This window comes from Staurois parvus, unplaced genomic scaffold (assembly GCF_062004578.1).
Source record: "Staurois parvus isolate SC_StPar_1 unplaced genomic scaffold, SC_StPar_1.0 ptg000340l, whole genome shotgun sequence".
NCBI lineage: Eukaryota > Metazoa > Chordata > Amphibia > Anura > Ranidae > Staurois > Staurois parvus.
The window spans coordinates 2,261,783-2,283,620 of NW_028318136.1; the positions used below are offsets into that span (position 1 = coordinate 2,261,783).

The 21,838-nt window shown below is 48.2% G+C and overlaps 1 protein-coding gene across 2 annotated transcripts in view; it reads right to left on the reverse strand.

Annotated features, from left to right (window-relative positions):
- The window catches only part of BICRA (BRD4 interacting chromatin remodeling complex associated protein), a 147,438-nt gene extending 141,379 nt beyond the window's left edge, over positions 1-6,059 (reverse strand). Inside the window, exon 1 of one of the 2 annotated variants that reach the window (XM_089684236.1) lies at positions 5,800-6,059. The gene's annotated coding sequence lies outside the window, so the exon portion shown is untranslated. The remainder of the gene's footprint in view (positions 1-5,799) is intronic. The other variant, XM_089684237.1, reaches the window with a different exon arrangement.
- Positions 6,060-21,838: the final 15,779 nt, after the last annotated feature.

A 21,838-nucleotide genomic window follows, 5' to 3' on the forward strand; every position in this document is an offset into this window, starting at 1 on the left:
AAAAAAAAAAATGCTAGTGTGCATGGAGCTGAAAACTCAAAAAAAATATTTTTTTTTTGCTCCTAAACGCTGAAGCTTGAAAACCGCTTCTAGCATAAAGTAGTGTGCATGGGCACATAGGACAACACTGTCAGCTTCTAGGAGCAGGAAAAAACAAACCCGCTAGTGTGCATGGAGACTGAACGTTCGCTCTGAAAATTAAACCCTTATACCGGCCATAGACGGTTTGAAAATTGGCCGATTTTCGCACTGTTAGTGGGTTAATTGGTTGGCCGGTTTTCAGGTTTTTTGCACTTTGAGATTATCAGTCATGTTGAAAAATTTGCTGCAGATTTGGACAAACGGCTGATTTTCTCGGCAATGATGGCCAAACCAGACAATCATTTTAATGAAAAAAAATTTGCGCATGAGCCGTGACCTGCAAGGGACTGACGTCTGGCTGTTATATGGGGTGAACTTTATGATTAAGTCGGACGACTTTTGGAATCGTTGGTGGTAATGTCGGCTTAACGAACAATTTTTTGTTTATCTTCGAAAAATCGGCCGATGTTTGACCCGTCTATGGCCTGCATAAGTCCAGGTTCACACCTAAGCATTGTCCGCAACGTTTTTCAGAAATGCACAGCAGTCCATTTAACATGATTCCCTATGGGACACGTTCACATTTCCGACTTTTCACCCGCTGCATTTTTTGGAAAAGGTCAGGGACTTTTTTTTAAAATGCAAAAAGTAGCATTTTTGGCTCTATAGACCGGGAGTGGGCAACTGTGGCCCTCCAGCTGTTGTAGAACTACAAGTCCCATGAGGCATTGCAAAACTGACAGTTACAAGCATGACTCCCAAAGGCAGAGGCATGATGGGACTTGTAGTTCACCAACAGCTGGAGGATCACAGTTGCCCCCCCCCCCGCTATAGACTAATAGAGACGCTGCAGAAAAGCATGTAGTGCGTTGTTGCTGTGTGTTTTCCCCTTGTTGCTAAGCAGATTAAAACACAATGAAAACGCATGTGCAAAAAACGCAAAATGCACCGCAAAAACGGATCAAACTGCAGAGGTGTGGACCTGGCCTGAGGCCCCAATCACACTCATGCATGGAGTCAGTAAAGGCCCCATTGGCAGCAATAGGAAGATGACAGCTGTCACCTGTAATCACGCCTCCTCGCCTATAATCACGCCTCCCCGCCTGTAACCACGCCTCCCCACCTGTAATCACGCCTCCCCACCCGTAACCACGCCTCCCCACCCGTAACCACGCCTCCTCACCTGTAATCACGCCTCCTCACCTGTAATCACGCCTTCTCACCTGTAATCACTCATGAAGCGACAACCCGCGATGATTGGTCTTGGACACGTACCGCCACTTGCAGCCAATTACCAGGAACCCGAGCTGGGTCTTGCGCATGCAATCGGTAATGGCGCCTTTGAATGGGGGGGTGGGGGGACTTAGTGCAATAATACTCTGCCCCAAATTACATCACCGATCTTGTCTCTAAATATCACCCAAACCATCCTCTCCACTCCTCGCACGACCTCCTGCTCTCTAGCTCCCTCGTCTCCTCCTCCCATGCTCATCCCCAGGACTTCTCCAGAGCTTCCCCCATCCTCTGGAACTCCCTACCCCAATTTATCAGACTATTGCCAAGGAGACTATCTCCTCAGGGAAGCCTATCCTGCCTTCATCTGATAATGGAATCTTCTATTCCTCCTACCAGTCCATTTCCCACAGTTACTACCTTTTGTACCACTAGCCCCTCCCTCCTAGATTGTAAGCTCCAAGGATCAGGGCCCTCCTATCCCTCTTGTATTGAACTGTATTGTTGCTGTATTGTCTCCCGTTATATTGTAAAGCGCTGAGCAAACTGTTGGCGCTATATAAATCCTGTATAATAATAATAAACAAACACCCAGACAGTACTGAAATGCAGCTGCCATCACCGGACCCAATCTACCGCTCCGATAACACGAAGAAGGATTTGAACCCAACTACACGAAACCCGACGGCCGCATTCCTTTTCTTTTTTAGACCTGTATATCATTTATCAATCCTGCCATGAACACGCTTCCTTTCCTAAGGTGACACCTGGACTGAGCAGTGTTGTCACCCTGGGATGGGGCGTGGGCAAGGACTACATAACTCCTCCCTCTCTTCTCCAAAGCTCCTCCCACAGGTGGCATGCACAGCTGGACTCTTGCACACACCGATCCTCCGTCGCATTGGCGGTTCCCCACACACGAGCGCCCAATGGGTTCACGAAAGCATCAATGCTAGGTGTATAAAAACGCCTAATCTAGTCCTTATGCTGGAACCTTTAGGGGCACCACACACACGTTACAATCTGATTGTACGATCAACATTACATTTACCAAAACAATGTAATATGAGGCTTATCTAATCTATCCAATCAGGCACTACATAATTGTTGGCAGATCTAGAGGTGATACAATCTGATTGTAATGTATATGGGGAGATGAACATTGATTCTAGTCTATCAATCAAGCAGGCAATACACGGCGATCAGTAGATCTAAAGCTCACAATACACGGCAACAACTTTGTACAATCCACGTTTTATTTACCAAATCGAAAGATCTAAACCGCCCAAACAATTTGTATCCAATCATCCCGACTCTTGTACGACACAGCTGTTGGGAGATCTAAAGCTCACCATATAGGTTGCAATCTGACCATACAATCTCTGTACAATCAGATCTAGATCTAACAAAACTATATAATATACAGACTTATCTAAACCATCTGAACAATTTGTAACCAATCGGGCAATTTACAGTCAATCAGGCTGGTCCTTTTACTACAGTTATCAGTCGATCTAAAGGAAATGATAGGTAGGTCCCCCTATCACATCGATTCACTATACACGGTACAATCTGAGGACACGATATCTGTACAATGACAGGTAGGTCCCCCTATCACATCGATTCACTATACACGGTAAAATCTGAGGACACGATATCTGTACAATGATAGGTAGGTCCCCATATCACATCCATTCACTATACACGGTACAATCTGAGGACACGATCTCTGTACAATGATAGGTAGGTCCCCATATCACATCGATTCACTATACATGGTACAATCTGAGGACACAATCTCTGTACAATGATAGGTAGGTCCTCCTATCACATCGATTCACTATACATGGTACAATCTGAGGACACGATCTCTGTACAATGATAGGTAGGTCCCCATATCACATCGATTCACTATACACGGTACAATCTGAGGACACGATATCTGTACAATGATAGGTAGGTCCTCCTGTCACATCGATTCACTATACACGGTACAATCTGAGGACACGATATCTGTACAATGAACTTTAGCTTTACCAAAACGATGTGACAGGAGGACCTAGCTAACCAATTCACTCAATCGATATCCTTTCAGGCATTGATGGCAGATCTCGAGGAGATTGTACAATCAGAGTGTAACAGGGGTGAAGAACCAAGAGCAGACCATACAATCAGATTGTAATGTGTGGTGAACGTCAAACAATCTGATTGAACAATCTCCTGACAATGTACTGCAAGGGCCTGCCTGATTGGAAAGTTTAAAGAACATATTTTTGGGAAATCTATTGCCAACGGGAAGAGAAACTGATCATTTATCAAACTGTCTCTGACCACCATACATGTTCCAATCTGACCACACAATCATCTTGAAGCCTTCGGGTCACCACACACACACACATTACAATGTCACCATACAATCTCTACGCAATCAACTCTAAATACGCCAATGCCATATGAGGACCTAACAAATCTGTCCAATCAGGCAGGCCGCTGCACTACATAGTGATCTGTAGATCTGAAGGAGATTGTACAATACAGTAACTTTAAGCTCAGCATACACACGTTACAATCTAATTGTATAATCTCCTTTGAGATCTGCCAACAAGAATAAGTTGCAATGGCCAACGTGATTGCATAGCTTAGGTAGGTCCTTGTATGACATAGTTGTGGTCAATCTATTTATATCGGGAAAAGAAATTGATCATTTGTAACGGCCACCATGCTTGTTACTACCGGACCATACAATCTCTGCACAATCAACTTCAGATGGACCAAAGCCATGTCCAGGGGCGGACTGACAACTCATGGGGGCCCCCGGGCAACAGGGGATCATGGGGCCCCCGGGCAACAGGGGATCATGGGGCCCCTGGGCAACAGGGGATCATGGGGCCCCCGGGCAACAGGGGATCATGGGGCCCCTGTGTCCTTGCCCAAACTCAAAAAAGCCTATGAAAAGGGTACCAGGGGCATCTCATGGGGTCCCCTACTGACCCCGGGGCCCTCGGGCAGTGCCCGAGTTTCCAAATGGTCAGTCCGCCCCTGGCCATGTCAGATGAGCAGCTATCCAACCAATCTGTATACAATCGGGCAGATCCTTGCACTGCATAGCTGTCGGTAGATCTATCGGAGATTGTACAGATTGTATCATGGGTGGTGCAGATTGCTTTACGCTCCGTTCATACGTTACAATCTGATTGGGTCCTATGAGGTACAAGGACCCGATTGGACAGATCAGGTAGATCCTCACAGGACATGGCTGTTGGTGAGTCTAGCAGAGATTGTATGAAGATTGTAGGGTGTGAGCTGAGCTCAAAGCAATCTGATTGTACAATCTCCTTTAGATCTACCAACAACTATGAAAGCACAAGGACCCGACTGGACAGATCAAGTAGGTCCAGGGGCGGACTGACACCTCATGGGGCCCCCGGGCAATAGGGGATCATGGAGCCCCTGTGTCCTTGCCCAAACTCAAAAAAGCCTATGAAAAAGGTACCAGGGGCATCTCATGGGGCCCCCTACTGACCCCGGGCCCTCGGGCAGCGCCTGAGTTTCCGAATGGTCAGTCCGCCCCTGGGTAGGTCCTCACAGGACACGGTTGTTGATGAGTCTAGCAGAGATTGTATGCAAATTGTACGGGGTGAGCTCAGCTTACGGCAATCTATTGTACAATTTCCTATGAAGTACAAGGACCCGATTGGACAGATCAGGTAGGTGCTCATAGGACACGGTTGTTGGCCAGTCTAGCAGAGATTGTACGGTGTGAGCTGAGCTCAAAGCAATCTGATTGTACAATCTCCTTTAGATCTACCGACAACTATGAAGCACAAGGACCGGATTGGCCAGATCAGGTAGGTGCTCATAGGACACGGTTGTTGATGAGTCTAGCAGAGATTGTACGCAGATTGTACGGTGTATGGCGACCCGCTCACACTAGGCAGCGGAGGGGATGACAGGCACGGCTGCTGATGTTGGGGAATCCGGTGGTTGTATTGTGTACATGGAGGAGATTTCCAGGGACAAAGCTGGGGGGGGATGGGGGGATCCCTGGAATTCCTGTCCGGAGTGCCGGCACCGGGGCCGTGTGTACATCCCCCCCCCCCCCCAGCAGTGATCAGGATGAGGGGGGGGGGAGATGTGGGGACCTGCGATCCCTATTGTATAGATGAGGGTTAGGAGATCCATCCATCCATCCAGGCCACAGACAGGGGATCCTTCCCAATGACATCAGATGTGTGGGGGGACGGGGGTCACCATCCCTGGGCCATCAGGGGACCCCCCAGTCCCAGGCCATCCTGCAGACGTGACAGGGAGAGCCCCTGAGCAGGACTGAGGAGAGGGAGAGGGGGGTTGGGTGCAGGGTGGGGGGGTGCAATGTGGGGGCTGGGTGCTCCCCCTCTCTCCCCATCCCCCCCTCCTGATCAGGGTGCAGGTAAGGCAGACTTATAGAGATTTAAAGAGAAATTGCTACAATTGTAACAAACTCACCGCGGTGTTTGAGCAGCAGTCGGCCCGGGGTCTCCGAGTCATCCCAGCACGGGCTCTCAATGCAGGACCCAAGTGGCCTAGACACATAGAGGGTTAGGGCGAAGCCTGATCGGATGTGGCATCCTCACCGCACCCCCGGACGGCGCCCCCCTCCGATCACACGCCTCGGGCGGCGGAAAAAAATAATCCGGAAATTAATCGGAGTTTTTTACGGCGAAAAAAAAAAGTGATCGCAGACGGTTATTTTTTTTTTCACTTCCCACTCGGCTGGCTCCTCCCACCTCTCCCCTCCTCCAAAACAATGGAATCCACCCAGGGGGGCGGGGCCGGCCAGAGCGGTGCACTCACACCGGGGATCAGCCTGTGTGCATCTGCATGTTAATGAGGGGGGCGGGGCAGAGAGGACTCTTCCCTCCATACACGGCGTGCGCTTCGGGATCACTCACTGCAACCTGACATCTGTGGACGGCTTAGGGAGAACATTTTACCGGGACTACTACACTGAGCCGGGGGGGAGATCCTACTACCGGGACTACTACACTGAGCCGGGGGGGAGATCCTACTACCGGGACTACTACACTGAGCCGGGGGGGAGTCTACTACCGGGACTACTACACTGAACCCGGGGGGAGATCTTACTACCCGGACCGTACTACACTGAGAGGGGGAGATCCTACTACCGGGACTACTACACTGAGCCGGGGGGGAGAGAGTGATCCTACTACCGGGACTACTACACTGAGCCGGGGGGGAGATCCTACTACCGGGACTACTACACTGAGCCGGGGGCGAGAGAGAGATCCTACTACCGGGAACTACTACACTGAGAGGGGGGGGGATCCTACCCCCGGGACCGTACTACACTGGGGGGGGAGATCCTACTACCGGGACTACTACACTGAGCGTGGGGGGGAGATCCTACTACCGGGAACTACTACACTGAGGGGGGGGGGGGAGATCCTACCCCCGGGACCGTACTACACTGGGGGGGGGAGATCCTACTACCGGGACTACTACACTGAGCGTGGAGGGGTGGGAGATCCTACCACCAGGACCGTACTACACTGAGAGGGGGATCCTACTACCGGGACCGTACTACACAGAGCCGGGGGGGAGATCCTACTACCAGGACTACTACACTGAGCGTGGGGGGGGAGATCCTACTACCAAGACCGTACGACACTGAGGGGGGGAATCCTACTACCGGGACCGTACTACACTGGGGGGGGGGAGATCCTACTACCGGGACTACTACACTGAACCCGGGGGGAGATCTTACTACCCGGACCGTACTACACTGAGAGGGGGAGATCCTACTACCGGGACTACTACACTGAGCCGGGGGGGAGAGAGTGATCCTACTACCGGGACTACTACACTGAGCCGGGGGGGAGATCCTACTACCGGGACTACTACACTGAGCCGGGGGCGAGAGAGAGATCCTACTACCGGGAACTACTACACTGAGAGGGGGGGAGATCCTACCCCCGGGACCGTACTACACTGGGGGGGGGGAGATCCTACTACCGGGACTACTACACTGAGCGTGGGGGGGGAGATCCTACTACCGGGAACTACTACACTGAGAGGGGGGGGGAGATCCTACCCCCGGGACCGTACTACACTGGGGGGGGGGGAGATCCTACTACCGGGACTACTACACTGAGCGTGGAGGGGTGGGAGATCCTACTACCAGGACCGTACTACACTGAGAGGGGGATCCTACTACCGGGACCGTACTACACAGAGACGGGGGGGAGATCCTACTACCGGGACTACTACACTGAGCGTGGGGGGGGAGATCCTACTACCAAGACCGTACAACACTGAGGGGGGGGAATCCTACTACCGGGACCGTACTACACTGGGGGGGGGAGATACTACTACAGGAACTACTACACTGAGGGGGGATCCTACTACCGGGACTACTACACTGAGCGTGGAGGGGGGGAGATCCTACTACCAGGACCGTACTACACTGAGAGGGGGATCCTACTACCGGGACCGTACTACACAGAGCCGGGGGGGAGATCCTACTACCGGGACTACTACACTGAGCGTGGGGGGGAGATCCTACTACCGGGACCGTACTACACAGCGTGGGGGGGGGGAGATCCTACTACCAAGACCGTACGACACTGAGGGGGGGGAATCCTACTACCGGGACCGTACTACACTGGGGGGGGAGATACTACTACAGGAACTACTACACTGAGGGGGGATCCTACTACCGGGACTACTACACTGAGCGTGGAGGGGGGGAGATCCTACTACCAGGACCGTACTACACTGAGAGGGGGATCCTACTACCGGGACCGTACTACACAGAGCCGGGGGGGAGATCCTACTACCGGGACTACTACACTGAGCGTGGGGGGGAGATCCTATTACCGGGACCGTACTACACAGCGTGGGGGGGGGAGATCCTACTACCAGGACCGTACTACACTGAGGGGGGGGTGAATCTTACTTCTGGGACTACTACACTGAGCGGGGGGGGGATCCTACTACATGGAATGTACTACACTGAGGGGGGGGGGAATCCTACTTCCAGAACTACTACACGGGGGGGGGAGATCCTACTACCGGGACTGTACTACACTGAGGGGGGGGAGATCCTACTACCCGGACTGTACTACACAGAGGGGGAAGATCATACTACCGGGACCGTACTACACAGAGGGAGGGGGGAGATCCTACTACCGGGACGGTACTACACTGAGCCGGGGGAGCTTACTACCAGGACCGATCTACACTGAACTGGGGGGGGAGATCCTACTACCGGGACCGTACTACACTGAACTGGGGGGGAGATCCTACTAGCAGGACTGTACTACACTTAACCGGGGGGGAGATCCTGCTATCGGGACCGTACTACACTGAACGGGGGGGGGGAGATCTTACTACCGGGAGAACCGTACTACACTGAGCCGGGGGGGGGGGGAGATCCTACTACCCGGGCCGTACTACAGTGAGAGGGGGGGAGATCCTCCTACCGGGACCGTACTACACTGAGAGGGAGGGGGGAGATCCTACTACCGGGACCGTACTACACTGAGCTGGGGGGGAGGGGAGATCCTACTACCTGGGCCGTACTACACTGAGCTCGGGGGGGGGGGGGGAGATCCTATTACCGGAACCTTACTACACTGAACCGGGGGGAGATGCTACTACCTGGACTGTACTACACTGAACCGGGGGAGAGATCCTATTACCGGGACCTTACTACACTGAACCGGGGGGGAGATCCTACTACTGGGACCTTACTACACTGAGCCGGGGGGGAGAGATCCTACTACCTGGACCGTACTACACTGAACTGGGGGGGAGATCCTATTACCGGGACCTTACTACACTGATACCGGGGGGGAGATCCTACTACCGGGACCATACTACACTGAACCAAGGGGGGAGATGTTACTATCGGGACCATACTACACTGGGGGGGGGATCCTACTACTGGGACCGTACTACACTGAGCCTGGGGGGGGATCCTACTACCGGGACCGTACTACACTGAGCCTGGGGGGGGGGGAGATCCTACTACCAGGACCATACTACTCTGAGCTGGGGGGGAGATCTTACTATCGGGACCGTACTACACTGAACCGGGGGGGGGGGAATCCTACCATCGGGACCGTACTACTCTGAACAGGGGGGAGGGTATCCTACTATCGGGGACCTACTACATTGAATGGGGGGAGATGACCTACTACAGGGGACCTTACTACACTGAACAGTGGGGTCCTCTTGCTGGCAACCATACTACACTGAGCTGTGGGGATCCTACTATCAGGGACCTTACTACACTAAACGGGGGGGATCCTTCTATTGGGGACCTACTATACTTATACTGAATGGGGGTATCCAATTACCAGAGACCGTACTACACTGAACCTGGGGGGATCCTACTACTGGGGACTGTACTACACTGAACCAGGGGGGATCCTATTACCAGGGACCATACTACACTGAACCAGGGGGGATCCTATTACCAGGGACCATACTACACTAAATGGGTGGAGAGAATGACCTACTACAGGGGACTGTACTACACCGAATGGGGGGATACTGTTACCGGGGACCAAACTAGACTAATCTGGGGGGATCCCACTACCGGGGACCGTGCGACACTGAACCTGGGGCGATCTTATTACCGGGAACTGTACTACACTGAACGGGGGGATCCTGTTACCAGGGACAATTCTACACGGGGGGGGAGAGAATGCTACTACCAGTGACCATACTACACTGAATGGGGAGGGGTGAATTCTACTACCAGGGACCGTACTACACTGAACAGGGGGATCCTACTATTGGGGCCCATACCACACTGAACGGGGGGGTCCTACTATCGGGGCCTGTACCACACCGAACGAGGGTTATCCTACTATCGGGGTCTGTACCACACTGAACGGGGGGGGGGATCCTACTATCGGTGCCCATACCACACTGAACGGTGGTGATCCTACTATCGGGGCCCGTACCACACTGAACGGGGGAGATCCTACTATCGGGGCCCGTACCACACTGAACGGGGGTGATCCTACTATCGGGGCCCGTACCACACTGAACAGAGGATTCTACTACTGGAGACCATACTACACTGAACTACATTGGTCTTCCCGGCACGAAGACCAATTTTATGAATACAAATTGAACAAATTAATTGGAGCTTTTATTGAAATCAGCTTGAAATGATTCACACCAATAGAGAACTTCAAGAATACAAAGAAATGCTGAATAAACCTGAGCCCATCCAATCAAAGTTCCCCCTTACATCAGGTTTCCTATCAAAGTCTTATCTTACAAGTGTCCCCATCAGAAACCCCCATCCCATAGGGTCCCCACTAAAGTGTTCCCTTACATTCTCCTAAGTCCTCACATTAGAATCCCCCCTCCCCCCCTTACATCATTTGTTCGCATCAAAGTCCATTCCTACAGTAAAATCCTCCTTTACGTAAGAGTTGTTTCCTACATTAGAGTCTCTACCAGAGTCCCCCTTACATCACAGTTCCCATCAGAGTCCCCCTTTACATCAGAATTGGCATCAGATTCTTCCCTTACATCAGCGTCTCCATCACAGCCCCCCTTACATCAGAGTCTCCATCACAGTCCCCCTTACATCAGGGTCCCCAGCAGATTTCTCCTTGCATCAGAGGGGAAGAGAATAGTGTTTTATACTGTATGAGAATAATAACTAGCGGATTTAAATTCAAGCCAAATTCCAGCAAATGCTTAAGAGTTTCTTTTCCTTTTGGGATAAAGGTTTTATATAATTGATGAAAAGATGACCATTGTAAGCACCCCTGCCAGTGGTAGATGTTTTTTCTCAATCTTTTAACTGCCACTTTTGGTGGGCAGTTTGGTCCGTTAAAGGAAGTTGAAAAATAAGACTCACTGGTCAGATCAGTGAAAATAAACGGAAAAAAACTTTAAAAAAAGCAAACCAAAACAGCCATCATATCTTAGACTTGGTAAACTGCAATATATAGAATGTTGTTTTTGCGTTTAATCCCATTTTAGGGCTGCTTTAACACTGATCTGTTTTTCTTCTGCTTTTGCGGTAAAAAAAAGTGGAAAAAAAACATATATTCCTATGGAACTCTTCACTTTGTAGGTCCAGTGCGATTTTCAAAGTACTGATTGCTTCATTTTTGGTGCAGGTTTGTTGTGTTAAAAACAAATAATTATCTGAAAAGTGTGGCGTGCATTTGTATTCAGTCCCCTTTACTCTGATACCCCTAACTAAAATCTAGTGGAACCAATTGCCTTCAGAAGTCACCTATTTAGTAAATAGAATCCACCTGTGTGTAATGTAATCTCAGTATAAATACAGCTGTTCTGTGAAGCCCTCAGAGGTTTGTTTGAGAACATTAGTGAACAAACAGCATCATGAAAGCTAAGGAACACACCAGACAGGTCAGGGATAAAGTTGTGGAGAAGTTTAAAGCAGGGTTAGGTTATAAAAAATACCTCAAGCTTTAAACATCTCACGGAGCACTGTTCAATCCACCATCTGAAAATGGAAACAGCATGGCATAACTGCAAACCTACCAAAACATGGCCGTCCACCTAAACTGACAGGCCGGGCAAGGAGAGCATTAATCAGAGAAGCAGCCAAGAGGCCCATGGTAACTCTGGAGGAGCTGCAGAGATCCACAGCTCAGGTGGGAGAATCTGTCCACAGGGCAACTATTAGTCATGCACTCCACAAATCTGGACTTTATGGAAGAGTGGCAAGAAGAAAGCCATTGATGAAAGAAAGCCATAAGAAGTCCTGTTTGCAGTTTGCGAGAAGCCATGTGAGGGACACAGCAAACGTGGAATAAGGTGCTCTGGTCAGATGAGACCAAAAGTGAACTTTTTGGCCTAAAAGTAAAATGCTATGTGTGGCAGAAAACTAACACTGCACATCACCCTGAACACACCATCCCCACCGTGAAACGTGGTGGCAGAATCATGTGGGGATGTTTTCTTCAGCAGGGACAGGGAAGCTGGTCAGAGCTGATGGGAAGATGGATGAAGCCAAATACAGGGAAATCTTAGAAGAAAACCTGTTAGAGTCTGCAAAAGACTTGAGATTGAGGAGAAGGTTCACCTTCCAGCAGGACAACAACCCTAAACATACAGCCAGAGCTTCAATGGAATGGTTTAGATCAAAGCATATTCATGAGTTAGAATGGCCCAGCCAAAGTCCAGACCTGAATCCAATTGAGAATCTGTGGCAAGACTTGAAAATTGCTGTTCACAGACGCTCTCCATCCAATCTGACAGAGCTTGAGCTATTTTGCAAAGAAGAATGGGCAAAAATGTCCCTCTCTAGATGTGCAAAGCTGGTAGAGACATCCCCAAAAAGACTTGCAGCTGGAATTGCAGCGAAAGCGGGTTCTACAAAGTATTGACTTCGGGGGACTGAATACAAATGCACGCCACACTTTTCACAGATTTATTTGTAAAAAAGGTTGAAAACCATTTATCCTCTACCTTCCACTTCACAATTATGTGCCACTTTGTGCTGGTCTATTACATAAAATCCCAATAAAAGATTGTACCATGTCTTTGGTTGTAAAATGACAAAATGTGGAAAATTTCAAGGGGTATGAATACTTTTTCAAGGCGCTATATGCGGATCAGTATGAAAGTAGATTGTACCATCAGATTGTAACATGTCTGATGACCATACAGACTTTGACAAATGATCAATTTCTTTTTCCAATACAAAAGATTGATCTACAATCGACAACCCATTTAATCAATATGGTACTCACAGGGCAGTGGATTTTGATCAATAGTTGGAAAATATAGCAAATTTTCAATCCCATCTCTGTTTTCGATATTCAGTCTCAGATCAACCAAATTTACAAACAAAGCATTGCAGTGTTGCCAATTCACGATTGATCATTTTCAGCCATGGTCAGTTGACTCAGTTTGATATAAATCAAATCTAAATTGATTGAAGGGAAGTTATGGGGGGGAGGGATGCCTCCATTCACCTTGCTTGTATGGATGGAGGAACCTGTCTATATGCACCTTACAACATGGAAGTATCACTTGCAATTGTTCTTGTTCTGGCTATGAATCTGTCAAAGTGGTTTTCAATGGCAGGCAGGGGTGGACTGACCATTTGAAAACTCGGGCACTGCCCGAGGGCCTGGGGTCAGTAGGGGGCCCCATGAGATGCCACTGGTACCTTTTTCATAGGCTTTTTTGAGTTTGGGCAAGGACACAGGGGCCCCATGATCCCCTATTGCCCAGGGGCCCCATGAGTTGTCAGTCCGCCCCTGATGGCAGGTTTATAAGATCTACCTGCCTGTCAGTATGAACGCTGGCTGAATGTTAAGAGCGACTTTAAGCCTGGTATAGGCGACTAGATTTTATTCGTTCAACTGACAGCACAGTAGGCAGCTTTGTATTAACTAGCCCATGTTAGTACAGCGATCTCCCCTGTTGTGCTACTGTGTTCTGACAGGGAGGACGGCCCCCTCACCAGAACACTCCGGTCAGCCATTGGCTAAGAGTGCTGATCAGAAGCTGATTGGCAGACCTTTTTCGGTCATGTCCCTTCGACAGAGGCCGGCCAAACACATGGGCCGATCCTGCCCAACATTTGGCCCGTGTGTACTAGGCTTTAGGCAAGGTTCACACCTATGCAGTTTGCATTTGACCTGTTTCTGCATTGCGTTTTTGCCAGGTTTTTGATGCGTTTTGCTTTTTTTCTTGTTGCTAGGCAGATTTAAAAGGCAAAATGCATCAAAAACGAGGCAAAAACACACTACATGCTTTTCTGCAGCATTTCCATGTTAGTCTATAGAACCAAAAGCGCAACTTTTTGCATTAAAAAAAGTCCCCTACCCTTTCCAAAACGCAGCCGCTGAAAATGTGGAGATATGAACCTGTCCCATAGGAAATCATGTTAAATGGACTGTTGTGCGTTTCTGCAAAATACAAAATGCTACGGAAAACGCTTAGGTGTGAACCTAGGGTGACACTGACCTGCTTTGGCCACAGTGCAGTGCACCTGCGTTTTTCCTGTGGTTTATCTGCAATTTCCCACAGACTTCTATAGAATTTCCCACAGACTTCTATATGTCCTGTGGTTAGGCTGCATTTTCTGAAAGCACACCAGAAGTCCTGCATGCAGGACATATGTCGCATTAACTGTCACACAGTGATGCATGGTATTGCATCGGCACTCTATCCACTTGTAGGTGGGCAGTCGGGTGGTAAAAACACAGATCAACTGCCTGTTTTTACCATCCTCTGGCCACCCATGTGAATGAAGCCTAACTCTGGGCTGCCAGCGCACCTCAATGCACATTTTAAAGGACGTGCATTGCACAACGTACAAATGATTCACATATGTGTGTTACAACATGCGCATTAGCGCAAGGTGCTTTGGGGTGCAGTTCAAATGGATTGAAATTTACTGCATGTAATACTGGGATTTTTATTTTTTTTGCTATATAAATGAAAAAGTCCAAAAATTTTGAAAAAAAGTGTATTTCTTATAAAATTTAGCAAATAAATAATCTTTCTTCATAAATCCTGGCCAAAATGTATTCAGTTATCTTTTTAGTTAAAAAAAAATAACCCAAATTAGTTTATAACCAAAATTTATAATTTTTAAAAAAAAAATTGTAAATTTTTTTTTTATATTATTAGTTCTGTTTGGGTTTTTTTTAACATACTGTCACCCTAGCAGTACAGTGTCACCATAGTGACACTGTACTACTTGTGGGGGGTGATGAAGATTTTTTTTTTATACCCATAAAGGCTGTAAAAGCAATAATTTCTCCTCTCTGGCTGCATTCTTGCAACAATTGAGAAATACTGTGTGAGCTGTGTTTGGTCACAGTTTGTCACATGGTACAAGGCTGTTGTGAATAGCCTTGTACCATGTGATCTCTGTGATCATTCACAGATTTCACATGTAGTAAGCAATGATGTCAGATGTCACATCTTGCTTACTACTATTCATGTGAACGGGACCTCACATAGAGGTCCCGTACAGCGATCAGTGTTCGGAGGACACAGTGGGCACCGGATCGTGGTGCCGTGCGCTCCCAGGGAGCACGCACAGTCAAAAATGGTGGGTGCCGTTTATGAACGGCAACCCGCCCCTGCACTGCCCCCATCCAGCCGCTTATATACATGGGCCAGACAGGAAGTGGATAAACATCCCAAAAAATGCAAAACGCATTAAAAAGTGTAAAAAAATGCATGTAACAAATTGCAAAACGCACCGGAAAAATGCATCAACCACAACCTACATAAGTTTGAATCTAGCCTAAAGATGGAAATAAGAAGCCTAAGAGAGATTTTAACCTTTTCCACTCTCTTCAAAATTAAGAACAAAGAAATATATTGGGATGGACATCTTTACATACTTGACCAATGGGGCAAGGGGCAAGCCAAAACACTAAATTGAAGCAAACAGCTAAATACACAATAGAGATATATACTGACTAGAGAATGAAGGAGCAAAACTGATGAGATTATCAGTCCGCTTTTTCTGCCTGTCGGCATGCTCCCAGTGTCAGACTGACAAAACTGCTGCTTGCTATGCATACGATTATAGAAATGTATATAAATACAAATCCGGGTACTTATATTAGCTGTATGAACACACATTTAAGAGGCACTGTCACATCATTACACCAATTATGTAAGGCACATACCTGTGAATTAAGACTGAATACTTACCTCTCTTGCTGCCCACACTGCTCCATGGCTGAGTTGAGTATTCCCTGAAATCTGCTGGGAAACCAACACTTCTAGGAGTGTTGATTCCATGGGTCCCCTGTAGCACTTGCTGCTTCCTCTTGATCAGGGATCCACTGAGGATGGCCTATTGTGACGAAACGCGTAGGGTCGAGCTTCCAGACACTTAACACTAGCATCATCACGCATGCCATCAATCACATAGGTTTTGGTGACCTGAAACGGTTGAGACAGTTGTGATCTTTTCGTACCTCCTGTTTGGGGATTGTACCATACTTACACATTTATTGGCCTCTATACTCCGCAGTCCATCCTTCTAGCAAACTTTGGATTTAATACGTGGTGGCGGTGTGTCACAGATGTCTCATTTATGTCGTGGAAATCTCACTGAAGTAAAGTGACACGGTTGCACTTTTGGAATTTTGTTTTTGAATGTCATGGTGGAGGACTTTGTCATACATATTATGTTTACCACTTCCCACCAGAGGTATGCATATATGCAGTCTCTCGGCGGGTGGGCTTTAACGCTGAGAGGCCACATATATGCGGCCCTATGTAGACACTTACAGCAGGTAAAATAAGTAGTGAACATATGACCATTTATCTAGGCAAATGTACACTATATTGCCAAAAGTATTGGTCGGCCTGCCATTACACGCACATGAACTTTAATGGCATCGCAGCCTTAGTCCATAGGGTTCAATATTGAGTTGGCCCCGCCCTCTGCAGCTATAACAGCTTCAACTCTTCTGGGAAGGCCGTCCACAAGGTTTAGGAGTGTGTCTATGGGAAGGTTTGACCATTCTTCCAGAAGCACATTTGTGAAGTCAGGAACTGATTTCGGACGAGAAGACCTGGCTCACAGTCTCCACTCTAATTAATTCCAAAGGTGTTCTATCGGGTTGAGGTCAGGACTCTGTTCAGGTCAGTCATGTTCCTCCACCCCAAACTCGCTCATCCATTTCTTTATGGACCTTGCTTTGTGCACTGGTGCACAGTCATGTTGGAACTGGAAGGGGCCATCACCGAACTGTTCCCACCCACAAAGTTTGGAGCAGGAAATTGTCCAAAATGTCTTGGTATGCTGACGCCTTAAGAGTTCCCTTCACTGGAACTAGGGGGTCAAGCCCAACCCCTGAAGAACAACCCCACACCATAATCCACCCTCCACCAAACTTTACACTTGGCACAATGCAGTCAAGCAAGTATCGTTCTCCTGCCAACTGCCAAACCCAGACACATGCATGGGATTGCCAGACAGAGAAACGTGATTGGTCACTCCAGAGAACACGTCTCCACTGCTCTAGAGTCCAGTGGCGGCGTGCTTTACACCACAGCATCCGACGCTTTGCACTGCACTTGGTGATGTAAGGCTTGGATGCAGCTGCTCGGCCATGGAAACCCATTCAATGAAGCTCTCTTTTCACTGTTGTTGTGCTAATCTGAAGGCCACATGAAGTTTGGAGGTCTTTAGCTATTGGCTCTGCAGACAAGTTGGCGATGTCTGCGCACTGTGCGCTTCAGCATGCACTGACCCCCTCTATCATTTTACGTGGCCTACCACTTGGTGGGTGAGTTGCTGTTGTTCCCAGTTGCTTCCAGTTTGTTATGATACCACCAGGGGCGGACTGACCATTTGGAAACTCGAGCACGGCCCGAGGGCCCCATGAGACGCCCCTGGTATCTTTTTCATAGGCTTTTTTGAGTGTAGGCAAGGACACAGGGGCCCCATGATCCCCTATTGCCCGGGGGCCCCATGAGTTATCAGTCCGCCCCTGGATACCACTAACAGTTGACGGTGGAATATTTAGTAGCCAGGAAATGTCACGGGTGGACTTATTGCACAGGTGGCAACCTATCAGTCAGGCAAGTACCGTTCTCCTGACAACCGCCAAATCAAACACGTCCATCGGATTGTCAGATAGAGAAGTGTGATTCGTAACTCCACAGGATACGTCTCCACTGCTATAGAGTCCAGTGGCGGCGTGATTTACACCACTGCATCCAATGCTTTGCATTGCACTTGGTGATGTAAGGCTTGGATGCAGCTGCTCGGCCATCGAAACCCATTCCATGAAGCTCTCTACACACTGTTGTTGTGCTAATCTGAAGGCCACATGAAGTTTGGAGGTCTTTAGCTATTGGCTCTGCAGACAGTTGGTGACTTCTGCGCACTGTGTGCTTCAGAATGCGCTGATCTCGCTCCGTTATTTCATGTGGCCTACCACTTGGTGGCTGAGTTGTTGTCGTTCCCAGTTGCTTCCACTTTGTTATAATACCACTAACAGTTGGCCGTGGAATATTTAGTAGCCAGGAAATATCATGGATGGACTTATTGCACAGGTGGCAACCTATCACTGTACCACGCTTGAATTCACTGAGCTCCTGAGTGCGACCCATTCTTTCACAAATGTTTGTAGAAGCAGTCTGCATGCCTAGGTGTTTGACTTTATACACCTGTGGCTATGGAGGTGATTGGAACACCTGAATCTAATGATTTGGAGGGCTGGCCCAATACATTTGGCAATATAGTGTATTTCTAAAGGTGTTATGACATAAAATTTTCACCACATCGGTACCCACCCATGCAATCCATACATACAAATAAGTTCAGAAATTAAGTTATGTGTAATAAAATGGAATGACAGGGAAAAAGTATTGAACACATGAAGAAAGGGAGGTACAAAAAGGCCTGAAAAGTCAAGACACCAGCTGAAATCTATCATTAATTAGAAATCTGTGTTGTATCTCTGCTAAAAAGCGGCCTGTGCGCTCCTAGCACAGTTACCGGCGGGCACTGGAAAGCTTCCAATGCATTCTTGCCAGTCACAGCAGTCACATGATCGAAATGCCCACCTGCCGGGATTTAAAAACATCTTAAAGGGCGGGGGTGATCAGAAGGAGTTAAGAACTTTCTTCATTAGTGCTGTAGTTTTTTTTGTTTGTTTATTTTGTTATACCGACATACATCGATCTTCCTGCCAGCACAGGGGTTTCCAAACTTTCTAAACAAAGGGCCAGTTTACTGTCCTTCCGACTTTAGGAGGGCCAGACTGTGGCCATTGGGAGCCAAAAAGGTCCCAACATCAGATGGAAAAAAACAATGCCCCAACATCGGTGTCGTTTGGAGGAATTGTGCCTCATCATTGGTGTCACTGGGCCCCATCATTGAGTGTCATTGGGAGAAATTGTGCCCCATCGTTGATGTAATTTGGAGGAAATGTGCCTCATCATTGGTGTCATTGGGCCCCATCATTGGTGTCATTGAGAGAAATTGTGCCCCTTCATTTGTGCCAGTGGGGGGGGATATGCCACATTGTTGGTGACAGTGGATGAAATAGTGCCCCAAAGGCCGGATGAAAGCAAGCAAAGGGCCGCATCTGGCCCCTGGGCCACAGTTCGGAGACCACTGTGCTAGCAAGTAGTTTTTTTTATGTTGATGGTGTATATAAAGAATTTCGGGCTATTTTCAGTGCATATATTGGGGGGTTATTATTTGTGTTATTACTCTTAACTACAAACCTGCCCTACGTTGCTGGGACCTAATGTGCAGCCTTCAGCGTGGGTACTGCTGTCTATCACAGGTTGTCTTCGTAGTAATGAGCACCTCAGGCACTCAACAAGAGATCTGGAGTGCCCAGAAATATCTGCCTATCTTTGGCTGATGTCAGACGGGCGGTTTTGCAGCTAGTGGCAACTCTACAGCAGCAGGATCATCAAAGAGGCGGCCTGTCTATCCCTATGGAGTCGCTTGCTCTATAACTGGAGCTGCGAGAAGTCGCTTTATTACTGGCTTGAGCGCCCCCGATGGGTGTAACATCTCGCTGCCTCAGCTAGCAAGGGAGCGATTCCATAGGACAGGGGCAGGCAATCTTGGTATTCCAGCTATTGTGGAACTACAAGTCCCAAGTGGCATTCCAAGACTATGGCTATATTTAGATGTGCATCTAAACCTCTAAAGAGCAATCTGCGTTCGGATCGCTTTTCAGTGGCAATTAACAGGCGGTGAAGGGGGCGATATGATGCTTCCTCGTCACATGTTTTAATCCTATTTTTGCCCAAAAAAAAAGCACCGCACCGCGTGCATTGCACACAGTTGTGAGGCACTTGCGGTGCTTCCCCATTCGCTTGAATGGGTCACGTTCGGAGGGCTTACTGCCTGCTGATCGCGACATGTTAGGCTAGGAAAAAATGTCACCAGCACACCGAGGATCACCAATATGGGTCCAAAGGTTTTAATAGACCATCACATAGTTACAGCAAGGCAACATTTCAGAGTCTCGCAGGACCCCTTCATCAGGCATCTGACAAATTGTGATAGACACTGGAGAACTATTTAAGAAAACCATCCACCAATCAGAGTGAAGTGAAATGAGCTCGGCCCCGCCCCATGATGTCATTTTCCCTCCAAAAATGCATTCAAATCAATGTAAACAGAAACATTACAAACTGCGAAAATAAATAAAACAATAATCAGATGTACATAAACTGCCTTCCCGGGGATATAAACATTGTGGTCACATGTATCATGGTACTCCCCGGATTGTAATAAAGTGTCAGCTGAAAGCATTTTTTATGCATTCCAAAGCATTTTTTATGCATTCTAGTCCATTTTTTCCCCTCTCTTTTTTCACTTTAGATGGGGACATGTGTGCTACGGCGCATTTTTGGTGCACTGCGGTGCATTTTGATACATTTTGCCGCACTCCAGTGCAGCTCTGCACAAGTGAGATGCGGCGTGTTCTGCTTTTTACCTGCAGCTGGAACACACTGGAGCTACGAACACTGATGTGAACTATGACATTGGCAGCCATGTATAGTATACTACTTTGTCTTTGGATGCAGGTGAAAAGTAACTGAGACGCATGTGGTGTGAACTAGCCCTCAATCTGTTTCCCTTCTGTTCTTTTTTCTTCACAGTTCATCTCTGCGACCCCGCCCACCCAGCCATTGGTTTGTGTGGCGTCGGCGCATTTGTGTTTCTATGACGCCGGCGACTTGCCTCTGCCTTGTCCTTCCTGGCGCCAACGTCATGGGTTTCCATGATAATGGCGACCGGTTCAGGAATGGCTTTGAGCGCATGCGTGAGTAGTAAACTCTCATGGTTCATGCAGGTGACATGCGTCGCTATGAAACTGTCGGCCGCCGCACTAATAGGACCACTGTAGGTGTGTCCCCATTGCAGCTCACTTGGCAATCGGAGACACCCCCCCACATTTGTAGGCAACAGTCTTTATCTTCTGTCAGGGACATATATGCTGCTGGTCATTGTTTCCAGAACCCAGCGCTGCTTTCAGCTGACACTTTATTACAATCCGGGGAGTACCATGATACATGTGACCACAATGTTTATATCCCCGGGAAGGCAGTTTATGTACATCTGATTATTGTTTTATTTATTTTCGCAGTTTGTAATGTTTCTGTTTACATTGATTTGAATGCATTTTTGGAGGGAACATGACATCATGGGGCGGGGCCAAGCTCATTTCACTTCACTCTGATTGGTGGATGGTTTTTTTAAATAGTTCTCCAGTATCTATCACAATTTATCACATACCTGATGAAGGGGTCCTGCGAGACTCCGAAACGTTGCCTTGCTGTAAATATGTGATGGTCTATTAAAACCTTTGGACCCATATTGGTGATCCTCGGTGTGCTGGTGACATTTTTCCTTGCTGATTTTGTTCGGTTCCAGCCGACGGTCACTGCAGCACCCACGAATACACACAGCTATTTTTAACGCAGGAACGTGTGCGTTGGGATTGTACACTTGCATGTTAGGCTAGGTTCCCACCTGTGCAGTTTGCTTTTGAGC